Source organism: Dipodomys ordii, unplaced genomic scaffold (genome assembly GCF_000151885.1).
Source record: "Dipodomys ordii isolate 6190 unplaced genomic scaffold, Dord_2.0 Scaffold12, whole genome shotgun sequence".
In the NCBI taxonomy this organism is placed as follows: domain Eukaryota; kingdom Metazoa; phylum Chordata; class Mammalia; order Rodentia; family Heteromyidae; genus Dipodomys; species Dipodomys ordii.
In genome coordinates, this window is record NW_012267228.1 from 17,688,956 (window position 1) to 17,703,447 (window position 14,492).

Below are 14,492 nucleotides of genomic sequence, written 5' to 3' on the forward strand. Positions count from 1 at the left end.
CCCCCCCCCCGCCAAAGTTGTAAAGTTCGTTTTTCAACATAACAACTTGTACATCTCATTGTTGCAATGGGTCCATCTGTATCCCTATTTGAACAATTTGTTTTTTCTCCTCCCCTCCCCAACTTATACCAACATCAAATACAGTGAAAACAGGACTTATACCATGGGGGAGGGACATACAAAGCAACAAAGAAATCATCTTAGAATGGCTATAATCAAGAACTCTAATAACAACAGATGCTGGAGGGGATGTGGACAGAAAGGAATCCTACTGCATTGTTGGTGGGAGTGTAAACTTGTTCAACCACTTTGGAAATTAGTATGGAGGTTCCTCAAAAGACTCCACATAGAGCTCCCCTATGACCCAGCAATCCCACTTTTGGACATTTACCCGAGTGTTCACAGATAAGACCATACTAAAGCTACCAGCATAACTATGTTTATTGCAGCATTATTTACCATAGCTAAGATATGGAATCAACCCAGATGCCACTTAGTAGATGAATGGATCAAGAAAATGTGGTATATATACACAATGGAATTCTGTGCCTCCATCAGAAAGAATGACATTGCCCCATTTATTAGGAAATGGAAAGACTTGGAAAAAATTATATTAAGTGAAGTAAGCCAGGCCCAAAGAAACATAGGTCCCATGGTTTCCCTTATTTTCAATAACTAGTGTATGTCTGAGACAAGCAGAAAGGTCAGATAAGTTGATGTTAAGCAAAATGAACACCAAGATAAGGACTAAATGGTTTTTCTTTCTTGCTATTGTTTCTAACATATGTATAAGATGATTTCTGTCTTTTTTTCTCACAGTTGAATTTTAATTGTTATTATAAAGCTGATGTACAGAGGGATTACAATTTGTTTTAGGAAGATATCATCCCTTCCCTTGCTCTCTCCCTCTCTGTTTCCCTCCCATCCCCACCCATACTTGCATAGTTCATTTTTTAAAATTTTTATTGTAAAGATACTATACAGAAGGTTTCAGTTACATGAGCAAGGTAATGAGTACACTTCCTATTGAGCATTGTTACCCCCTCCATTGTTTTCCCCCTACCATCCCTTCCCTCCCTACCTTCCCCGAGGTTCTTTTTTTTTTAATTGTGATTAAGTAATTACATAATTTCCCAAATTTCACAGTATTGTGGAATAATGATGCTCATTTAAAGTCACAAGCTCATTCTAACTTTCCTGGAGCAAATTGTCTATCACGGTCTATAACATATAACGGTGTACCACATATACACCATACATGTGATCAGCAGCATGGGGATATTTAGTAGTGGTTCAACCAGATGAGTGGAAGTTCTTTGTTTCTTAAGTCCTGTTAATTTTGTCATATCACCTAACATTTTGGATTTAGCAGATGATTTCTTTCTTGCTCTGATTTATATTCTTTTTCCAATGGTGTCCCTAATGTCAGAATACTAAGGGGAAAGAGAGACAAATGGATGCAAACCACACAGCACAGCTGGGAAATGCGGGCCTTCACTCTCCTCCACCCTGGATGTCATGCTGCATATGTAATCACCATCTTCCTATAAAGATGGCCAACTGGGCTATTTCACATAATATCTTTAACATGTTTCCAGAAAGAACGTGGTCTGAGCTGGACGAATGTGGTAGCAAAACCAGAGACATCGGTGGAGAGGGGAACGGGGAAGAGCAGTCAGAGCCTCCCATTTCCTTCCTGAGAGTGGAATTCCACCCTGCACAGCTCGGGCAGGTCTTAAAGCTGTCTTCTTTCACTCAGCTCACCATTAACCTTCTGCTGTGGGCTCCTCTGCTCTCTGGAACACACTCAGAACCTCAGTTTTGTTATTTTGGGAATGTTGCATAACATGCGTTATCTTCTGTTTAATGAGTTTTTAAGATTATGATTTATTCCTCCCTCTCTATTATTAATGTTTTTTCCCTTCCTTTTAAATTCCCTGTGGTTCTCCTTAGACTTTTTAATGTTCATTATTCATGTTTTACATACTCAATTTGCTTTTTGCTCTAAATGGAAGTCGTTTTTTTTAATTTTCTTATTATTTGACAGATGTATCTCCATAAAGTAGAAAACCAAAATTTCTCTATAATTGTACTTTCTGAGATAACTGTGATTAACTTTTTTTTTTCTGTGTGCCTGATCTGTGGCTTGAATTCAAGGTCTGAGCAATATCCCTGAGCTTTTATGCTCAAGGCTAGGACTGTATCACTTGAGCAACACCTCTACTTCTGGCTTTTGGGTAGCTTTTGGTGTTTGCTTTGAGCCATGATCCTCAGATCTCAGTCTCCTGAGTAGTTAGGATTACAGGCTTGAGACACTAGTCTCCAGCATGTTATTAACTTTTATCAAAGAGTTTTGGTAAACATCATTACAAATTTCTCTTTTTCCTTTTTCCCCCACCATCCAGATGAAGTTTATTCTCTTTTTCTTTGCCTGTCTTTATATGTAAGTTTGTGTTATACATACAACACATGCAGATATAAAGCATCAGTTAATCAAATAATGCCTCTGGATATGGAGGGAGCACACTCCAAGTGAGACCCGTGAATACTGTTTTGAGTTGAATAGTATACTCTCAAAATTTGTGTTGACCTAGAATGTCAGGACGTGATCTTATTTAGAAATAAGTGATCTGCAGATGTATTTAAGGGAAAACGAGGCCACATTGGATTAGAATAAGGCTTCAATCCAGTCACTGTTGTTCTACGAAGAAGACTATACGGAGAACAGGAAAGACCCATAAGAGGTCCATATGATAACCCAGGTAGAAATTCAGTAATAATATAACTATAGGCCAAGGAATGGCAAGGATTAGTAATAATCATTAGCAAGTAGAAGAAAGATGTGGCACCTCTACTTCCTCAGAGTCTCCAGATGGAGAGGTTATATTTCTATGGTATCAGGCAACATAGCTTGTGGTACTGTGTTTAGCAGCCTTAGGAACTGAATGTAAGTACCTAGATATATAACGAGGCCAGATCTACATTAAAGCAAACATTCTGGTGTTTCCAAACCCAAAGACTGACCAGTGAACTCTAGTTGGGTGCTAGTAGTTTACACCTGCAATACTAGTAACTCAGGAAGCTGAGATCTGAGGAGTAGCATTCAAAGCCAGCTCTGGAAAGCTTATGAGACTTTTATCTCTAATTAATGAGCTGTGATTCAAGTGTAGAGTACTGGACTTGAGCACAAAAGCTCAGGGACATTGCCTAAATCCAGAGTTCAAGCACCAGGACTGGTGTGTGCATTTGTGCATGTGCATAAGTGCGCGCGCACACACACACACAAGTAAACTTTACAGTCTCTAAGGAGGAAAACAGTAGTGATATATTGAGTATCAAGAAGCATGTATGCAAGATTAGGAGTTATAAGTGCTGTGTTTGGGTCATATATGGAATATGAGGGGTCATTTCTCATCACAAATGAAGTAAGATACAATGAAACAACAAATTCTAAGTGAATATGATTTTTCAAGTTAAAATTCTATCAATATGAATAGGTAAATGTCATTGTCATGTTTGTAAGGAGAGAAAATATTTATCTTTAGGCAAGTTACCCAAGGAAGATTCTAGAAGACGAGTTCCATTAATTGGAACAACAGCATACATAACAAGGAAGTCAAGAGCAAGTTCCTTAACACTAGAGAACTGCAAAGGAAAGGACTTAGAATGGCATTTGAAGATCTGGTATAAGTAAAAAAAAAATCCTGAGTGGAATGAAGTAGGTGGATAGTTCTGGGAGAGAAGTCTAAAGAGAAAGAACAAGTGGAATTGATATGTTTGGGTGAATGAAAAATTAATGTCCATAGATCTATGGTAGAGATATTTCAGCTTTTGGAAAATATTAGCAATTTGTATTGAAAATATTAGATAAACAAAGGAGGAGGCTGCAGTGCTTAATAAGAAATGTACTCATTATCTTGCCCATGTAATTGTAACACCTCTGTACAGTATGTTCACAAAAAATAAAAATAAAATAAAATAAAATAAAAAAAGAAAATATTAGATAAGTCAAGAAAAAACCAAGGCAACAATTAACTCCAGGAAAAAATGCAGGACTCTCCAAAAAAGAAAGTGGCATCATAGTATGCAGATTGGCTCAGAAATAACATGAAATCTATAGATACTGTTGAATGCTGGTGGCTTAAGGAAAAACAGTAAAGTCGTATTATTTATAGATATGGAAGGAAATCAGCTATGAAGGAAATCAGCTAGAAGGGTTGAGGCTTGTTGCCTGTAGGAGAATTGGTCCGAACTATGCATAAAGGCTATAGAAATGCTGTTTTCATTATGTCACTAAATATACTGATTTATATTTAACATATACTTTTGTTATTTTTACCAACTTTAAAATTAAATTTTTAAAAGGCACAGCATGATTCAATACAGCACATTTTATATGTGCATAAAAAGCTTCACTTGATGATCAACTAAACATTTTTCAATTTTGAGGGAAAAATATTCTGTTTTGAAATCATTAAGAGACACTACAACAATTTAAAATAGTGAGGATTTGACTGTGGGTGAACTAAAAGACTTCCTTGATCATTTAAAAAATTAAGTGTTTTTTGTTTTTGCCAGATTTGCTAACTAAAAATCTACTTTCTGGCTCAGTGGTAGAGTGCTTGCCTTGCATGCATGAGGCCCTCAGTTTGATTCTTCACATAAGCAGAAAAAGCTGGAAGTGGTACTGTGGCTCAAGTGGTAGAGTGCTAGCCTTGAGCTGAAGAGCTGAGGGACAACACTCTGGCCCACAATTCAGGCTCTATGATGGGCAAAAATAAATAAATAAAAATCTACCCTCATAGGAAATGGGATTTTTCCACCAACAGAGACTAGAGATGCCAGATTTAACAAAAGCAGAGAAACAAGCAAGCCAACAAGCACAAAGCCAACCCAACAAACCAGAATAACTAGTTATGCTTGAATTTCAGATAGACAATAACTTGTTTTAGTATAAACATATCATGAGTACTAAATGGGATATAGGTACACTAAAATAGTATTCATGATTTATTGGACACTCACAGTTAATAGGATTTCCTGCGGCACCCTTAATGGGGGCGATTCAATAGGTCGCTTGTTGGACCTCTTTATTCTGAATAACTATTATGATCTATCCTTCACGAACTATCAAAACCTGCTTGCAATCTACTTCTTTTTTCAGTCTCTATCAACTTTTACTATTAATGAATTCCAGAAGGTAGCAATCACCTATAACTCCAGTGGAGTAGTTCTGTATATGCTGCTTGGGCATAACTTTATCTGATACAGGATATGGCCCAAGTAATGACTTGAATGCAGACCTAAAGGACAAGTTTAGTTAGCTGTCAGGGAAAGCCAATCTGATAGTGTTTGGTCCCCTTTGGTGGGTGAAGAAAGGAAGCCTGAAGTGAGATGTTCTATCATGGGGTGACATGTACTTGGTAGAGGGTGGTAACCTTGTCTAAAGACTGTCAGACATAAAGTTGCGCCTGTCCTCCCTTTGAACTCAGGCTCAGTATCTTCATAGTTAGGGCTGTCACCAATCAAGCTTTTATCCCATGTCAGTATCGTTTTTTGTTAAAATAACTCCCTGGGACCTCTTTCACCTTTAATATAATTGCAGAGTAATTCATTCTTCTTCATTGGCAATTAGATGGTCAAAGCTGGTATGCTCTGTTTTCAAATTCTTTCCAGAATTCAGCCCTTCAAACAGCTTGGAGAAATAAAAGAAGCCACAAAGTGGCTAATGGTATGCCTCTGCTTCCCAATTATTTCCAGCATGGTAAAGATTCTATATATAATGGATTTTAAAAAATATATAATGGATTTAATAGTCTTAAATCTCTAGCTTCATAATGTAGTGTTTCCTGGTTCTCAAAGAACTCTTTCTGGGGCTAAATACAAACTACTGTGATGACTTCCTGTCTTTCCACTTCTCTTCTCCCTGTACCCTCAGTTTTGTAAAGCAGAATAATTTTTCTCTTTGTGATTCCCATCTTTGATTCTCGATGTCTGCAAAAATGTCAACATGTTTCTATGTTCCAAGACTATTGGCTTCTAAAAGTTTTAAAGCTTTAGCAATTTAATTACTCTCATTTTTAAAATGCATGTGCTTTATTTAGCTTGTTCACTTTCTGTCAGTCCCTTCTGAACTTCAAAAGCTCAAAATTCAAAGTTCTCCTTCTCAGTGTTTGTGTAAGTCAACTCCCCTGCCCCAAATAAGCCATACAGATCCATATTCTTCTAGTTTTATGTGTTTATAATTTTCAAGTAGCTGTACAAAGGAGTAGAGATCCAAATTTAAATCCTGGCTCCATGGTTTTCTGTGAGTATGATCAAGACTCAGATTTTTCCCTCCACTCTTTTACCACCTACAGATTCCAAGGATAGTATTTTTGGACTGTTTTGTTTAATGCCCATACTCAAAGCACAGAGCAGTTCATGACATATAGTAGAGACAATATTGGAGACATAAATGAGTGTTCCATAAGCCACCTTCTTAATGCTCTGAGTTACCTTTATCTATTTCACATGCACAGCAATGTGCTAAATGAAGTGGAATCTAGTTTTTGTTTGCAGATCTGAATAACACATCATGTAGGAGAATACCAATTTTGAACCATACTCTTAATACAAATCCCACTACACTGTTGCGTGTCTCCTTAGCATAGACTTCACTAAAATGGAAGAAGTTGTAGATGTGATCTTTATTAGAAGAAGTGGATCTTGCCAAGAGCCAAGGACTCAGTTCTATAATCTTAGCTACGCAGGAGGCTGACATCTGAGGATTATGATTTGAAGCCACCCTGGGCAGGAAAGCCAGTGAGACTCTCATCTCCAATTAACTAGCCCAAAGTCAAAAGTGGAGTTATGGCTCACAGAGTAGAGTGCCATCCTTGAGTGAAAAAGCTAAGGGCCAGCACCCACACCCTAAGTTCAAACTCTAGTACTGGTACATGCTAATACTGGTACATGCATGTGTGTGTGTGCATACACACACATGCACAAAAAACAAGTATATCTGAATGTTTCTTTTGGGAGTACTGGGGCTGAAACTTCAAATCTTGCATGTGTTCTACTACTTTAGGGATGACTCTATCCCAGAATAAGTAAGTCTAAATTCTGATCCTAACTTCACCACAAATTTGTGACAGAGAAAAAAAACACAATCATTTCCAACATGTTGGCTTACTCAGGGAGTTATCTTATAGGAAGAAAATAAACTCCTTTTGTAGTTTCTTAAAACTTGTGCCTATTTCATCTGCATTTATGCTTTAAATTTTGCTTAATCATTTCCTGATGATGATTTTGGAGAAAGATGAAGTCCAGAAGACTGGCAATTGCTCACTCTTGTCCCCAGGGCTGAGAGTTGGAGGAGTCTTGGACTAAATGCTTGGAAGACTACAAAGCTTCCTATTGACCACCACAACAGGATTTGTGCAAGAATCAAGGTCCAGGGCATCAACCCAAGGTTTTGATCTAGAATAATTGCTCATCTAATGAGGCTTGTATATTCAGGGAATTATCTACCCAACAAACATTGTTCTGTGGAAAGGAATGGAGAGGAGGCTGATGTGATACTCAAGTTCATTTCATATGTGCTGTTTTGGAAAAAATTATTTAAAATATTATGCTTTTGGCTATTTAATACTGGCTATTATTTTTTCTGTTATCTCCTCTCTGTTCTGGAAATATCTGGTAGTATTTGGATCATTCCCTGCTCTGGGCAAGCTTTGGTTTGTCTATGTTAAATAGTTTATACTCTTCAAGTCTCTGAAAGTGGCTTTTGTCAAGATTCTGGGTCAGTGGTAGGTTTGGCACCTTCATTTCTCTCGCACTCATTTTTGCCAACATTTTCCTCTGTTTCTTATTGGTTTAATAAGTTATAATGTTTCTATTGAAAGTGGGAAACTCCTAATACAATCTGCTTCAGAAACAAAGAATTTACAGGCTGACATAATGAAAGTCCAGAAACAGAAAGTTTCAGATATGGTTTAATCTAGAAGCTGATGATATGTATCCATATATCATCCATATATCTACTTTCTGTCTCTGTCTGTCTGTCTGTCTCTCTCTCGCGTGCGTGTGTGCGTGTGTGTGTGTGTGTGTGCGTGTGTGTGTGCATGTGTGTGTGTGTGTGTAGAGTACCAGCACCAGGGCTTCAACTCAGGGTATCGGGCCCTTGCTTGTCTTTCTTCTCATGCCTGGTGCTCTAGCACTTGAACCATGCTTCCAGCCCAGCCTTTTTCACATTAATTGGAGATGGAGTCTTTTCTGCCAAGTCTGTATTTAAGCTGTGATTCTCCTGGTCTCAGCCTCCTGGGCAGCTGGGATTATAGGCAGGAACCATTGATAATGGGCGCTGCATACACACTTTTCTTTGGGATTAGTTTGGTTTTCCCCCCTCTTCATGCCAGCATTATCCGATTGGTTTTCTTCAGTGGCAAAGGAGGCTGGTGTTATTCAAGTCCCCACTTTAGCAAACCATATCCCAAGAGAAAATATGTACCTATTTTCCTAGACTCCAATCTCAGACATGTGGGTCTGAGAGTCCAGCTCACAGAGCTGAAGAACTTACTGCTTGGCTTATAATACAGAATTTTATCTGAGCTACAACATCTGTCTGGGAAGACTATATTTTCTACCTTCTTTGCAGCAAGCATGGTTGTCAGCAAGCTTAGATTGTCAATGAGTGTTGGGTACAAATTCAGTGTTGAAACTCGGAAGTAAAGAAGAACCACCATGAGGCTTTCCTAGTGGTAATCAATCCACTAGGAAAGAGATTGGGCCCTGGGCACACAAGAGCAGCGTTTTGGGAGCAGAACGAGATAGAAGGAACTTTGGCCCTGGCTGACTCCACAGAGCTGAACTGCCATACCGACTTGAGTGTTGTATGATAGCAGTACATTTTGAGCTTGTGTTAAGCCACTGTGCTTATTGAAATTCTGTCTCACGCAAACCCATACTTATATCCTCTCTTAAATACATTCCTATTCTTGAACCAAAGTAGATAGACTGGCTCAGCTGAAGCTAGGCTACGCAGGAGCTGGGTGATCTCTAAATGAAACTGGAAGTCTCTTGAGAAAGAGCAAACCATTGCCAATTGCCCACTAATTTATTTCCCTTTCTCTATTATTCTATTTTCAATGCCCATCACCAACTTTACCTATAATTTAGGGATTGTTGTTTGGCTTGAAGTAGCCTGAATAGAAGAGCAACAACAAATCAAGGAGGCTGCCACAATGTCTTAGAAAATGATGATACTCAAAACAATGATTCGGTGACTACTGCACAGGGCACGCTGTTCCTTGGAAGAATGAGGGAGGCTTCAGAGGGGTGTCTTTCTTTGATTGTAGGTTTTTGTGAGTGGGGCCTGTATCTTCTTCACAAAGGAGATGCTCAAGACATGTTTGTCACTTGAATGTGTTTAATCATTGCAGTGCTGAGAATTAAATAGGCTCTTCACAATGAATCTTGAATGTGCCATTAACCAAGAAGAAAAAAAAATCGAAGCCAGGAATGAATTGTAAAAAAAAAAAAAATACAGAAATAACTCTTCCTAAGGGAGAATACATTCCACCAATGGCACAGAAATGTAAGTCGAGGGCACATCGTTATATTGAGCACATTTATAGAGAAATCTCAGAATAGATATTCCTCTGTGGCCACCTGCTTATTTTTAATTTCGTTGAAGGCTTTGCACATGGAATCCAGGGACAGACGGTTGTTATAACTTGGATCTTGAATGTCCTCTAAAGGACACCTGATGGCGCTATTTGGAGGTCCCTGGGAAATGGTCCCTTTAAGAGGAAATTGGAGCCTTGGGCCCTCATCATCTCATTCCTTCTCAGCTGTCATGACCTGAGCGGAGTTTTCTCCATCATGAGCTCCCCACTGTGAGAATCTTTGTTCTTCACAGGTCTCTGAGCAACAAAACCAACTCTCCCCCGCTGTCTGAAACCTCTGGAATAGCCAAACACAAATCTTTCCTTCGAGTTGACTTTCCCCTCTCACTCAGGTTTGTTACAGCAATGGAGAACTGGTTCCCACAAGGTCTTTAACACACGGCAAATACGTTGTAAACCCAACTTCAAGGACAGGGTGGATAGTGTAGCTGCATGCAGCTCACTTTCCTACTTATTCACAGATATTCTGACTGAAAAGATCCATCTCACCCACTGAAGGTAATTGCCACCATCTAGCAATGCTTGCCTTCAAATCCTCCTTTGCGTAGAAAGTAAAGTTTGTTATTTTTCCCCCAAAGGCTATTGGTCTAGTCTTTTTGACTATAGTTAAAAATCTTGTCTATATTAAATCGATATTAAAAACATTAAAAGTCAACAAAGGAAGATCCACAAAGAACTCTCTCAAGAAGGATAGAGAAAACCACTAAAACACAGAACCAGCAGCAACAGATCATTGAGGAAATCTTTATGAAGGTGCTCATGTTTGTATTTGCATAAGCTCCAGATACGTGCGCCATTTCAACTAAAGATTTTATAATATGTCTCCTTAGGCCATAGGGAAACACCCAATGCTCAAGGTAAGGAGCTTTGATTTCAGTGTGTCTCTGTCCATTGTTGTGTGAATAAAGTGCTTCAAACCCTCGTCTAAACAAGGTTTATGGATGTGGTATACAGAAACAATGATTGCTGGGATTCTACTTAGGGAAGGGCAGCAGCATTTAGCAGCTGCATTGCTCTGCTGAAGAGAATCCTGGCTTAAACATTTGCTTGGTGCCCATTGACTCTGGAAACTGTTGGGGATATTTGGCCAAGTTATTAATCTATCGTATGGGTCCCACACATCTTTAATGACTCACCTGGATCATGTGGGGAAAGTGATAGTTTTGTTTGGATTGAGTTGACAGAGTGGATGCCAGCCCTTTGCTCTGGTGATTTTCACAGACTATAGGGGACCAACTAGTCCTGATTAGGCTGCTTGCTGAGAGCACAGTTCATTCCAGGTGCTCCCAGAATAGAGCTCTACCTTAGAGTGAGTCTGTGCCCCGCATACAGCAAGGGCACTTACGCAGTTACTGCCTCTGCTCTGAGTCTGTGTGAAGAGTCATGCGTCTGAATCACAGAGAGAGAGAGCTTCGTTATCTCCTTCGCGGTGATTGAGGGACTAGAGCCTGAGTATAGTTTGGGGGAGCAGCAGTGGTCATTAGGGAACAGTCTAACAATTTGGAGGGAGTGGGGGCTGAATTAGGGGAGAGCTGGGGCACAGCTTTCATCTGTATAAGAAGCTCAAGATATTTTGACAGTTCCCTAATTGTCTTTGCTTGAGCTGTGAATGAGGGCCCTCCACCGATTCCCGATACAAGTTAAGTCTTTTTTTTTATTGTCAAGGTGATGCACAGAGGGGTTGCAGTTACATAAGGGAACGAGTACATTTCTTGTCGAATGTTGGTAACCCCTCCCTTGTTTACTCCCACTTTCCCTCCCCCACTGACTCCCCTCTCCCCCAAGTTGTAAAGTTCATTTCTAACATAGTGTCTTGTGAGTATTGCTGTTGTACATTGGTTCACCCTTTGTCCTTTGTCTCACCATTTTGTTGTTCCTCTTCCCTTCCCCAAATCAGATAAATGAACATACACTAAACACAAGGTACCAAAATCAAAAACAGTGACAACAGGTTGGGCTGGGAAGGTGGCTTAGTGGTAGAGTGCTTCCTTAGCATGTGTGAAGCCCTACATTCAATTCCTCAGTATCACATAAACAGAAAAAGCCGAAGTGATGCTATAGCTCAAGTGGTAGCGCTCTAGTCTTGGGTTTAGGGACAGAGCCCAGGACCTGAGTTCAAGGCTCAGGGCAGGCCAAAAAGAAAGAAAAAAGACAAGTTAACTCTCATTTAGTTCTTAAGGCAATGGTAGTGCTTAGGAGCTATGTCTGTCTATACCTTCCCCCTCCAGTAATGACAGTCATGATAGTAACTAAGTGTTTTGAGGGTTCACTATGTACAAAACAACATGAAATTGTTCCACATATTATCTCCTGTCACAGTATGCCACTGAGTAGGTAGTATTCTTATCCCTGTGGTTTATAACAACTGTCCGATGCTCAGGGGAAGAAATATATCCTTAGTCCTGGGAGAGGGAAGTGGCAGAACTAGCATTGGACACTAGTTTGTCTGACCCCTAAATCCTCATACCTAACCAGAACTGCTTTTCACCAGGGCCTGTACCCTTCCTCTAAATGAGGATATTGTAGAACTTTTCAAAATCCAAATTCCCTCCATACTTTTCACTGTCCTTAGCTTCTGCACCAGCCATATACTTGTTTGTTTTGTTTTTGGCAAAGGTATGGGACCTTGAGTAGATGGATTGTTCTCATTTTGTTCCTCCCATTAAAAACACTTGAGCATCTTAAGGACCCTGAGTGCCTTGTGGTTCTCCTTTAATCTCTCTCTGGCCCTGCCCAATACCAGTGAAATAAGGGACAATGGGCAGATGCTCATGGAGTTTCTTTGTTGGAAACAAACTGACCTGGTTTGAGTTTGCTAAAGATTTCCCCCCTGAAATGCCTTCAGTTCAGTCAGTGTAAGTTGTGTTCCTTCCTCTAGAAGACTTTGAAATCTGATTCTTTCTCTATCCCCCGTCTAGGTCGGACAGTTTTGCGCTGCCTTCGCTAGCTGCCAGGCCCCATACTTCCCTTGCTCTCTTCCTAGAGGTGACTGTTAAAGGCTCTCTTGCATGAGCCTTCTCTCTTACCTTCAGATATTTCATAATTTCCTGTTGTGTGGCGAGACTAGTCAGGCAGGCTTTATTATAGTCTCCTAGTGCTCAACATTTTCCCTCTTTGCACTTGTGTCACAATTGTTTAAACATTTATCATGCATTTACCCAAATGTCTTTCTTCAGCTCAAGCTCCATGTCTGTCTTGTACATTATAGCATTCTTAGCGCTCTATCAGAGTACCTGGCACATGGTAGATACTCAAAACAATATTTGCTGAAGGAATGAATGGATTTATCATTTTTCTATTCATGAAGAGCAAGCATGGACATCAATGCAACTTGGATTGGCTCAGTCATATAAAGGGAAATTATTGACTCATAAAATTGAAAATTCAGGTATAGATTCAGGAAAGGGTGCTGCATCTGAATGTTCAAACAGCAATGATCAAAATCTGCTTTCCTTCACTTCTCAGCTCTGCTTTTCTCTGTTACCTCCATTCCAACGCTGTCTGCTACCTGATGGTGAATCAACAGCCACCGATTTCAGTCTGGCATTCTTATAATTTTCTAAAGACTGGAAGTCCTGGTCTTTAACACCATGCTTCAGCTTATGTAACATGACTGTTCCCTGAGCTGATCATTATTACTTGAAAGAGGATTACATGAATTGTGCAAGTTTTTGGTTATGGCAATGCCTGGATCAAGGAAGCAGGTGGTTTCTTCACCAGAAGCACATGGTCTGATAATATAAGAATCTAGTTTTCCCCTGCCAGACTCAGATATTCTGACTCATGTATGTGTGTGTATGTGTGTGTGTGTTTGTGTGTGTGTGTGCATGCATGCATGTGTGTGTGCACACGCACGCACATGCCCACAGGCACCAGTTCCAGGGCTTGAACTCAAGGACACAGGTCACTGACCCTGTGCTACTTTTCCTCCAGGAAAAGCACTCTACCACTTGAGCCACAGCTTCACTTCTGGGTTTTTTTGGGTGCTTAACTGGACATAAGAGTCTCATACACTTTTCTGCCCGCTCTTGCTTCAAACTGTGATTCTCAGATCACAGCTTCCTGGGTAACTAGGATTACATGGCTGAGTCACCAGAGCCTGGACAGATGCTGTTTCTTGAAGGAAGAGGACAAGATGACTCATAGGTCAAGTCAGTTATTCACTATGGTGCCAAAATGCTTGTAGATCTCTTATGCAGCCTTGAAGCCAAAAAGGTAGACATACTTTTGGTAAGAAGAGCTAGAGGTTGGTCCAATCCAGGATTCCTCAGATCACCAAGGGTGGGGCCCACAGTGACAAGAACTACAAGAAAGAACTACTTCTGTCTAAGAAGAACTGCACTGAAGCTATTAGCCATAGTTTCATATGATAAAGGGAAGTGAAGACAACTAATGAAGGATGCTGCAGATTGGAACAGGGCCTACCCTAGGCAAGCTCTCACAGAAATCAGGTTGTTTTGGTCATGGGGCTTGAACTCTGGGCCTGGGCACTGTCCCTCAGCTCTTCAGCTCAAGGCTCATGCTCTACCACTTGAGCCACTGCACCACTTCCAGTTTTCTGAGTAGTTTACTGGAGATAAGAGTCTCATGGACTTTCCTGCCAGGGCTGGCTTTGAGCTGCAATCCTCAGATCTCAGCCTCCTGAGTAGCCAGGATTACAGGTGTGAGCCACAGGTGCTCAGCAGAAGTCAATTCCTTTAAGCATCGCTCAATATGTCTTCTTCCACAAAGACAACACATCTCCAAGACCAACCTGGTATTTTAGGGTTCTGTGTTTCTGATTGTAAAGCCGAATTCAGAAATCCTTACCCAAAAGACCACCAG